At 42.5% G+C, this 11,454-nt stretch overlaps 1 non-coding gene across 1 annotated transcript; it reads right to left on the bottom strand.

Moving 5' to 3' along the window:
* Window positions 1-2,256: 2,256 nt before the first annotated feature.
* Window positions 2,257-2,367, bottom strand: LOC128413265 (U6 spliceosomal RNA). The gene has a single exon (XR_008330288.1). It is a non-coding gene; the product is annotated as a U6 spliceosomal RNA (small nuclear RNA).
* Window positions 2,368-11,454: the final 9,087 nt, after the last annotated feature.

Below are 11,454 nucleotides of genomic sequence, written 5' to 3'. Positions count from 1 at the left end.
TCCTATTGATCCACAATGGTCTACTTGTCAGTGTAGAAGAGTCCCATGATTCTTATCCTTGTTTTGACTCATGCCCTGATTCTCCTTTTCCAGACTGGTTGATGAATTTTCATGAGGACTTTTTTATATATATATATATATATATATATATATATATATATATATATATATATAATGCAAACTGATGTGGAAATATGGAGAACTGAACTTAAGACTGCAAAAATGAGAAACTGAGAAGAAATGAGATTGACAGATATGCTCACCCCAAAGGGCACTGCTGGGTTTTATATTGTCTCCCAGGCATTTTAACAAGTACATGAGCCTGCAGGAGCAAGTCACCCAGAGGGGTTTTTTGACCCGCTCCAAGCTCATGTGCACCAAATGAATTTAAAATCAATCAACCAATGACAAAAGATGCCTCCATAACGTGTGACAGCAATAGATCTATCTCCCCTAATCATAGCCATTCCTGTTCATAAACCATTCCTATTTGTGCGATAACTTGGTACATTCTGGTTATCTATAAAGCAAGATTTAGAAACCGCATTTCTCTCTCTGCTCCAATCCTCTTGGCTATTCTGCCATGTATCCCACATTGCTCCTCCAATGTGGCAGGAGTCAAAGCCTGCTTGCTGCAACACGCAAGCCTTCTACTCCCAGCAGCCCAGCCGGTGAAGAGGTCAGGCATGAGATCCCAAAACAATAAGCAAAGGAATTGTGAGTCTCAGAGGTATTTGGTTGACTTAGTGTGACGAGTTGCAAATCCCAGGGAAAGGCCCAGGCAGAGAGCTATGATTGCATATAATCTGATTTACTGCCCCAATGGTTCACATGGAAAGGGGGGGAAGCGAGGGAGAGAAGTGTGATTTTGCTTGGGGGGAAAGCCAGTGGGAGATTTATGCCAAATCTTAAAGTCTTCAGCTCAACCTTTTGTGATGAAGAGCTCTAAGAGAGCAGGGAAACATTGACAAACAGCTACAACAGGCATACAGATAATAATAATGTTTAATGTTGCTTAATTTGATTAAATATCACTATTTCAGTTAATCTGATTTTAAAAGAAGGAACTATTTTCTGCCAATGGCACCCTGTAGCTTCGTACTCATTGGCCAGAGCACTGGTTGGTGGAAGCAAGTTTACGTACATCTCAGTGAATAATTGGCTGAAATACGCTCTTTATGACATATCCTAAAGTAGAAAAGAAAAGAAGAGGCTAAGGACTGAAGATTCTAGCTATCAAAATTCTACTCAAAGCAGACCCGTAGAAGTAAATGGACATAAGTTAGACAGGCTTATTAAGTTCAATGGGTCTATTCTAAGTAGGATTTATGTTACATACAATGAGATATCACAATAAATTCAGGTGACAAGCCTCTTTGAAGGACCACTCCCATGTGCCTGCAAAGAGGCTCGCTTGATAATTAAGAGGGGATTTGCAATGAAACCCCTGCTAAAATATTTTCCCCTCTTCATTTTACAAGGGTTTCAATGCAAATCCCTTCATGATCCTAGACCAATCAATGTATGCTGCTGGGTCCTGTGAGCACACATTACTCCAGAAGAGGAACAAGTGGGAACTTACTTTAAGCTCCCAATTGTTTCTTTGAAACCATATTGGTGCCTGCCCCACACCTGATGTTCCAGAGGATATCAGGCATAGGGAGGATGGGCATGATTTTCCAGCAATGTCCTGGTGGGCCAAACCAAGACCCCTGGTGGACCAAAGTTGGCCCACAACTTGCCTTAGACTGATTCCACCCCTCCATGATGTCCATGGGATCATGGACATGAAGAAGTCTAAGTGCAGTTGAGACTTGCTTGGGCAACAAGATTGTCATGAGCTATTGTTGTTATTGTCAAATATATTTTGGCAAAACGATTTAACAAAACCAGATCTGCACTCCACATATTCTTCATTTTGTTCTCTTTCCTGCAATATTACTGGAATAAAGAAGTTCAGTGCTGCCCCCTTATTGTCTGATACTCACATCAAACTAGTAGTAACAAGAGGGAGGGAAAGAAAAAGAGGGAGGGAGGCAGGAAGGGAGGGAGGGGACAGTATTTTTATTGGACCAATGTCAGTGTTCATATTAGAGAAATACTTGTGAAAAGGGACATGGATTCAGCAATATGTTCTCCTTCTGGTCATCAATACATCCTATCAAATATGACAATATCTGTCCATGGAAACAATAATGAGGATAGAAATTGCAGTGGACCTATCAGGAATGCATTCCAGAGACCAATAAAATACTATTAAGTATGGAACGCTTCACGAATTTGCGTGTTATCCTTGCACAGGGGCCATGCTAATCTTCTCTGTATCATTCCAATTTTAGTATATGTGCTGCCGAAGTGAGTAGGCGCAGACCATCTCCTGATTCAATCTAGTTTGTTAAGAAAATTCCAAAACCTGGATCCACGGGCGACTTTGGGTCATTTCTCTAAGGTAGTCTATTTTAAAGTTTTTATGTATTTATATGCGTATCGCAATTTTAAACTTAAAATCCATTGTTGTATATTGTTTTAAATGTTTGTTTTGCTACTGGGATTGTAGTTCCATTTGTGTTTCTCAAGCTGGTCTGTGACCATAATAAATTTCATGTACTATTAAGTATGAAACTCAGCAACTCTCAGAAAAGCACACTTTCATGGGAGCCAATGACTGCATTTGGATGTCATGTTAACCCATGGTTTATCACAACAGGAACAAGCCAGCTCCTGACTGGGCTTACATAGCTGCCCCCAGCCCTCTGATCCTTCACTTCTGTTTTTGATTAACCAGCTTGTTGTGTTATCTGAATATGACAAACTGTTAAATCTTAACCATCTTCACCATGATTAACCATGGAACTATGTTTTATGAAGCTGGCTTGTTTCAAAAAGCTGTGATTCAGCATTTAGAGTTCAGAATACATTGTGCTTAATCAAAACAAGGGACAAAATCTTCAGATCTCCTGCTCACAGCCATGCCAGAGGAGTTTATCATGACTGTAGCTCGCAAAGGCAGCCAGAGTTTATTATGCATCCTACAGTGCAACTGTGACAAAAATGCACAGAAACATCTGGAGCCTTCACCAAAAGTGAGCAGTTTTTCAAGAAATGACAGTGTAGATGGAACCAGAGAGAATTCTAAGAGGAAGATGGATTTTCCATGCAAATAGCCTACTTGGAACCTGAGAAATGTATTTGCAAGCGGAATTCTTCTTTGCATGCCAACAGAAAGTACCGTTGAAGTCACAAAGACCTCTGAGGTTCCACCCAGACTCCAAATTCTTAACTGCTTTTAATCAGGAGAGGCAAAGTGGGGCATAACCCTGCCAAGATTCTGAATTTTCCCAAATTTCCAAAGCCATATTCCCTTCTTTCTCCTGTCCCTCACAATTATATCAATACATTTCCAATCACTAGGAGGCTTCTGTCCACCTTCTCTGCCTAGCCAGTCATAAAAACCACTGGCAGTAAATTCCCACTCCCGTTTCCAAGGGGAGGAAGCAAGCAAGCAAGCAAGCAAACAAACAAAGCAACTATCTCATATACCAAAGGCTACTGAGGACGGATGGGAAGATTCTTCTCCTTTTCTCCCACTGTGTTCTCTCTCAGAAGCCACGCTTCACTGTGAACATAAGCTGGGAGAGAAGCAGCCAGGGAGAGCAGAATTCAGTTGGCCCATCACAGGTCACCATGGGGCTGTTTGCTCTTAGCATTTTCACACATCATTTGCACAGCAGCTTGCGTGTGTGCATGTGTCAGGGGGACAGCCCGGCCATGTGGCAAGGTGAGCCCCCCCCCGAGTGTTGGAAGCTCACAGGTGGTACCCACACAGGCCTTCCACCTGTCCTGCTGCCTCCAGAGAAGCGGAGCTGGCAGTAGCACTGGTTTCCAGCAAGATCTCATAAGATCTCACCAAAAGCTGGTGCCACTGGTACTTCACAGGTGCCACCCGCAACTCAGGTAAGGAGAGAGGGGGGACAGGGCAGTGTAAGTGCAGCATGTTCCACTTTTGCCTCAAGTGGCAAAATGGTACACATCACCTCATTGTGTGTGTGGAGGCTTTTGCTTGTGTTTTCTATCTGGGAGAAGACCTGTGTCCCCCTGTTGGAGTGTTAGGCTCTTCCCTTCCCTTTTAAAAATCATTTTTTTAAAAAACAAACCAGCACATTTATTTTGTGAGAAACTGTCAGGGAACTGGAGACAGAGAGGGAGGAGGGAAGGAGAAGTTACCGGGAGATAGCCCCTGTAATTAGCAGCCTCTCATCTTCAGAGGAAGGAGAAGACGAAGGGGGGTCAGAGGGGAGTGAATCTGAGAGGGAGGAAGTACTTCCGAGGGCAAGTACCTCTTGTCACAGAGGCAGGAGGGGGGTCGAGCTTAGGAAGTGGCTATGCTGGCCCCAAAAGCGGAAGGAATCTAGTCGGGACAACTTCCCACCATGATCGGATCGTTATTTTTGGACTGTTTGTAAATACTGCCAAGAAGCAATAAATAGCTGTAAATATGGCTGGTTTTCTGGACTTTTATCTCCACTGAGCGCTCACAACTCACAGCAGCTGATAGTGCTGACAGAAACCAAGGTGTCAACTCCACAGTCATCCCCACCAAGCTTACTCAGTCGAGGTCAGGAGGAAAAAATCCCTTCTTGGTCCTTGAAGGCCTTTGTTTTGTTTTAAAAAGTGGGGGCCCCTCATGCAGCAAAGGTTGCAATCTTGATCTCAATGGAACTTACTTCCAGGTAGCTATGTATAGAATGGCGTTGTACAGTGGTACCTCGGGTTAAGTACTTAATTCATCCCAGAGGTCCGTTCTTAACCTGAAATTGTTCTTAACCTGGAGCACCACTTTAGCTAATGGGGCCTCCCGCTGCTGCCATGCGATTTCTGTTCTCATCCTGAAGCAAAGTTCTTAACCTGAAGCACTATTTCTGGGTTAGCGGAGTCTGTAATCTGAAGAATATGTAACCTGAAGCGTATGTAACCCAAGGTACCACTGTAAAGGAGTTCATTAAAAAAAAATAAAAAATCCCACATGTTTTAACCCAATTTGCTAAATGCTTTCTGGCCAAATCAGTATTTTCTTTCTTTCTTTCTTTCTTTCTTTCTTTCTTTCTTTCTTTCTGAATTCCACTTTCTTTGATTTTTATATAACTGGAATACTCAAATGCTGTGTTGTTTTTAATTTTATTTTCCAGAAAAACCATGCTTTTTAGTTGTTGTTTATCTGATAACTGCAATTATGTCCTTTTGCAGAAAAACAACCTGGAACCATGCTGGGGGACAGGGCAGTGTGAGCATGGGGCTTGACTGCTACCTACACATTCGTTTAAAGCCACCAAATTATTTGCTTCATTTTAACTACAGAGCCCTTAGAGTTCTTAGATTAAAAGCTGAATAAAATGGTGTTATATCCAACTCAAAGTCTGTTTTTCATTTTTCAGATGGCAACAACAATAACAACTGAACAGATTTTTTTACAACTTTAAAACAACAAAAAGTGTCCTGGCAAATGAACAGACAACTCAAAGTCTGCTGAATGCCAAATAACCTTTTCTCTCTTTCCTGGAAGTCCTAACCTACTGGGGGCTGGCAGATATAATGGCGAGCTTGCTAAACTGGAGCTACAAAATGCCATGACATAGTGGTTCCACACAGAGTGGTTGCATCTCTCTGTCCCTCTGTCACCACACAAACCTTTGTTAGTTATCAGAACAACAGTAGGAGTTCTCAAGTACAACTAGCTACAATTTCCTTCTCAGCATACTGCTGCTTTTTGCAGAACTATGACCAGTAGTGTTTGCTTGGTTCTCTGTATATAAAATATGTAGACTCTGTAGCAGGTTTTGCTTGCAAAGTGGTGTAAGACTGAAGACTGGAGGCTAGAACTGCATGTTTGGCAGAATCACGGGTCTTTGACATACAGCGGCAAAAGTTTTGAAAGGAGGGAGTGATTTTCAAAGGGAAACCAGTGAGAAGAGAGGTGGTGCGTAGGTTTCCTCAAATGCTTTCACTCTAACTGGGGTTCCAGAAATGGGACTGCAGGTGTGACAGAAGGGGGCCCTTCTGAACCAACATCAGAAACTTTTAAGTGCTAAGCATCTGTACAACTATACTGTTTAAGTTTAAGAAATTAAAAGACGCCTGCTTCTTGGGAGAAAAGCAATGACAAACCTAGACAGCATCTTAAAAAGCAGAGCCATCACCTTTGCCAACAAAGGTCCATATAGTTAAAGCTATGGTTTTCCCAGTAGTGATGTATGGAAGTGAGAGCTGGACCATAAAGAAGGCTGATCGCTGAAGAATTGATGCTTTTGAATTATGGTGCTGGAGGAGACTCTTGAGAGTCCCGTGGACTGCAAGAAGGTCAAACCTATCCATTCTGAAGGAAATCAGCCCTGAGTGCTCACTGGAAGGACAGATCCTGAAGCTGAGGCTCCAATACTTTGGCCACCTCATGAGAAGAGAAGACTCCTTGGAAAAGACCCTGTTGTTGGGAAAGATTGAGGGCACAAGGAGAAGGGGGCGACAGAGGATGAGATGGTTGGACAGTGTTCTCGAAGTCACGAACATGAGTTTGACGAAACTGTGGGAGGCAGTGGAAGACAGGAGTGCCTGGCGTGCTCTGGTCCATGGGGTCACGAAGAGTCGGACACGACTAAACAACTAAACAACAACAACTGTTTAAGTGCCCACTATTTATTTGCAAGCAAAGAGGATGGGAACCTCACAAGAAGTCATCTCCTAGTTTTCACTCAAGTGACCTCCAGGCTCTGCCCAGGCACCCCACTAGGTATAGGTGCTATCAGCCTCAACAGCTTTTAATACTGATGTTCCAATGTACCCCCAAACACACAAATTACATCTAAAAACTTTTCTACTATTTGGAACTAAATTCTTCCGCAGGAGTATAAGCCACAGACACTTCAAGGTCAATCTGTCCCTCATCAGCCGCTATTTACTGACCCATAATGGGCACGTGTTCACACATCTGGCTTAGCTAATTCACACTTTTAATACCGTGAAACTAATGCCTTAATCTCATTAGCAAAGCTTGACCATTTCATTTCAGTCCTAGCACTGGCCGAGAAACTGATAAGCAAGACCTTGCTCATCTCGGATACAAAGTCTGACTTTCCAGCCCACTTGTGACTGCCCATTAATCACATCATCATTATTATTATTATTATTATTATTATTATTATTATTATTATTACTATTACTATTATTATTATTATTATTATTATTATTATTATTTTAATGCCTAATCCATAATTGCTCATTAAGTGTTTCTGAATCAGTGGTGAGCTGCCATTTGTGCTCGTAAACAAATAAAAACCACAGTAAGGAATAGTTTGCAACACCTGTACGACTGCAATGTTTATAAATCTTACTCTGTATTCTACGACTATTTAATGTTTATGCAATGCCAATGATTTAGCAGGCAAGTACACAGCCTGAAGTGACCACCATCCTTTCTTTCTATAGGGAATACAGCCAAGTCACCTGATTCTCTGAGCTGCTCACACTGAGTCATCATCATCATCATCATTTATTATTTATTATTTATACCCCACTCATCTGTCTGGGTTTCCCCAGCCATTCTGGGCAGCTTCCAACAAAATATTAAAATACAATAATTAATCAAATATTAAAAGCTTCCCTAAACAGGGCTGCCTTCAGATGTCTTCTAAAAGTCTGATAGATCAAAGAGAATTAATAGGATCACACTCTTGCATCCAGAGGTGCCAGCTTACAAGGGCGATTAGGGGGACAGGGACGACAACATCATGTGCATGACGTGACATCGTGAATGTGATGTCCCCACGTCGCACACCTGAAGCCAGACTGAAAGGGAGTGATAATGAGTAACCTTGAGGAGAGGAGAAAAATGCAAAGATGAAATGAAGCGGTGACTTTGTTAGAATTCCTGCTCTATGATTGCAGTCATGGGATTGTTGTTTTTCACATGACGGTATATGTTTTGACTCCACAGAGTGGGAAGTGACAGAGACAGAATGTTTGTGTTACTGTGTTCTGTGAAGTGGGACTATTGTCCTTTGTTCTTTTTCTCTTTGCTGTCTGATGCTAGAGAGAGAGGGAGCCATGTTGCAGCGCTCCGTGTGTGTTTGTATGTAAATAAAGTAGATTAGCCAAAATGCTGAGTTGCTGAGGTCTGTCACGAAAAGCTGTGAAGACTCTGCGGATCCATAAGTGTGCCGGTGTCTGTTGGCATCAGTCGCTGTGATGTTCTGGCTGAAGAAAGTGTATGAAGCTCCCGAACGATTAACCAGGAGGGAGGGAACATGCCAGTCGGGCATGTGTCTCTGCCAGGGTCCTACTTGAGTGTAGGCTGAACTCCTGACAGACTTCAGCTTATTCGTGTGAGCACAGGACCCAGAAATAAAACTGGCTCGAGAGAGACTTTCTAACACATTGGTTCTTCTTTGTAAACAAGACCATTTAATTTGGGTCTCTAAAAGCCAGGAAGAAATCTGGATACAAATCTTGCAAGCCTGCCTATGGTAGAATGGTTCAGTTGGACTAGGTCATCCCACCACAAATCAGATATGAACATGGGTGGCTAGACATGCAGGGCAATCCCTATCCACATTTACTTGCCAGTAAATCCCATTGAGTTCAATGGAGCCTATACCCATTAAGCTTACATATGACTGCAGCTTCAGTTACCGTGACACATTCAAAATCCTGTGTCTGAAAATGCTTAATTAATCATGCCAAACTGAGCAAACATGCAGCATTCACCACCTTCATTCTTGCCAACCACTCTGGAATCTTGTATGTCACAACTCCTAATAGATGTGCATCACATTTTTTTTTAAGGTGATTTATTACCTGAAGCAGCCGGCAGGGTTAAGACAAAATAAATTGCACCCTTCATAGTCGTTTGAGCCACCAACCACTTGAACAAGATTCCATTGGGAACGTAATGGATACAATATTAATAGCATCTTTCGCTGCCCTGCAATTACTGCCTGATTGAACAGAAGAGTGTCCTTAGGAAGCACTGGACCCCTACTGTTCATTAAGACAGGCTTAAAAGAGGATGATAAATGTTGGTGCTTTGCTTGGTGTATACATTTTTCCTGAGACTCTCCTACTGAAAGGGCTTTACATAGATCAGAGGTGGCCAACCGTTGCCCCATGGCTAATTCAGGGTCCAGGAAGCAATTTTATCCAGCCCCCTGCAGCTCAGCCAATTATAAATCATGGCGCCGTAAAACATTTTGTGCCAAAGGAAAAGAAACAACGACTTCACATTCAGAGCTTTTGATTCAGTTTTATACAATGGTGCGGATTAATGATTTGCGGGAGGCAGAGGAAGACAGGAGTGACTGGCGTGCTCTGGTCCATGGGGTCACGAAGAGTCACACACGATTAAACAACTAAACAACAACAACAATGATTTGAAGACTATAGAGCCAAAATGAGGTACCAAAATGAGCCAAAATGAGGTCTGTTTCAAATATTTCTCTAAGTTTGCCAATGATACTTGTGATGAATTGTCAAAAATTTGTAAAATAAGAAACCCACAAAACACACACACGAGAGGATGGATACCTGCAGAATGAGAATGCTTGTTTACACTTTCAAATTGAAATTTCCCCAGCTCTAGTCCTGATCTCCCTGGGTGTGAACTCATACGGGAATATATAATGTGTGTACTGGCAGACAGAGTCATTGGTACAGAAGTAAGAAGGCATCATTTTCCATTAATTGTGTGCAATACTGCTTCCATTCTGCTGCAATTTGCCTTCAGCCCCAAACTCTGCCACTCACCTTGCTGTCCACCGTAATGAAATCATGACAGTAGTGGGAGGAATTCAATGTACCACTATGGCAATCATTCCATTAGTGTGAGCTTTTCAGTTTGCCGGATGGAACAACAACCCTTCCTTGTTCTGTTCTGGGGGTTCCTGGACCCTCCCTGAGCCAATTTCAGTGGGCACAGGAGATGCACACAAGGAGGAGGGAGGGGAAACCCCATTGTGCTAGCATACAACCTTATCTGGACTTCTGCTAGTGGGCGTAGTTGAATCCGGCCCTACATTAATTAATTATGTAAATTAACTAAGTAAATTAACCAAGTTCAAGTGCCATTATGCATACCACCCTGTTCAATTCAATGCAAAGGAAATGCAATGCAAATGGTGGGTGAAAATTGTAATCAATTACGTATTATTATTATTATTATTATTATTATTATTATTATTATTATTTGCAAACTGAGTACAAGTCATATTCCCTGGATTGATTTCCATTCTGGAAATGGGATGAATAAGCAAACATTGGTGATTCCTACTCCTTGGGCCACATTCACACCATACATTTAAAGCTCCATGGTTCCAATTCCCTCAAAGAATTCTGTGAGCTGAAGTTGGTTAAAGGTGACAAGAGTTTCTAGGAGACCCTTATTCCACAGACTTACAATTCCCTGAGTTCCCTTTGATTGCCTGCTAAACCACTCTGGGAATTGTGACTCTGGGAGATGAACAGGTGTCTCAGCACCCTTAACAAACTACAGCTCCGAATGATGACTACTTAAAGTCGCACCATATTTCTGGTATGAACGTGACTCTAGTCACCAGCAATTTCTTTGCTTGCAGAGCTACGGTACTTTGCATACCTGCTAGTGACCATCACACACACACTTCAGAAGCTTGTATAAGCAGTGGTGGGCTTGCAGCTGCAATATGCTCATGCAGGGCCACCATTTATGTGGGCTGGGGGCTGCCTACTTGGCTGCCATTATTTCTGCCCTCACAGCAACGCTTTCCCAAGGCATTGTTTAGATTTTATGAAGAACAGCAGCATGAAGGTGCTGCAAAACACAGCCTCACGTGCCTGTTCCAGTTCACACTCTCAGCACCTCTATGCTTGTCCAGACATCTAGCCGCTGCTCCACAAGCTCTTGAGGTGCTTCCCTGAAGGACTGCTGGGAAGTCTAAAGCTATTTCCACTGGCTGGAAAAATATCTTCCTGTATGTGTGTGTTGTGCTCCTGTGTTAGGCCTTGTCTGTTCTTTATCCTCACAGGAGCAGGTGAAAAGGATTCTCCTCTGGTGAGAGAAAATAAAACGGTTCAAAAAGCCAGCCCTCTTTTGCCGTCTTTACTTTTCCAAAGGAGGATTCTTAGAAGCACGGGTGTCTGTCATGTCGGCTGAGAGAGAAAAAGCAAAAGAACAAAGTGGTGATTATTTCTTTTGAGTGCTTTTGAAGATTCCTCGGCTACCAACACACAGGCTTCCTTTTGTGCGTGTGCGTGTGTGAGCACACCCACACACCCACACCTGCTTATTTATCCTGAGTTTGTTTTACAGAAATGAACTATCATTAACAGGCCCTTTCTTAATTTCCCTCCTTCATTTTTGACACACGTTTAAGGCTCTCAAACAGATCTGGCTCCATCTCACTTTCAAGGCAGCCCATTATTAAAACCCATATT

Source organism: Podarcis raffonei, chromosome 4, assembly GCF_027172205.1.
Source record: "Podarcis raffonei isolate rPodRaf1 chromosome 4, rPodRaf1.pri, whole genome shotgun sequence".
Classification (NCBI taxonomy): Eukaryota; Metazoa; Chordata; class Lepidosauria; order Squamata; family Lacertidae; genus Podarcis; species Podarcis raffonei.
Note: the sequence above shows the minus strand (reverse complement) of the source record. Positions and strands in the feature narration are given on the sequence as shown.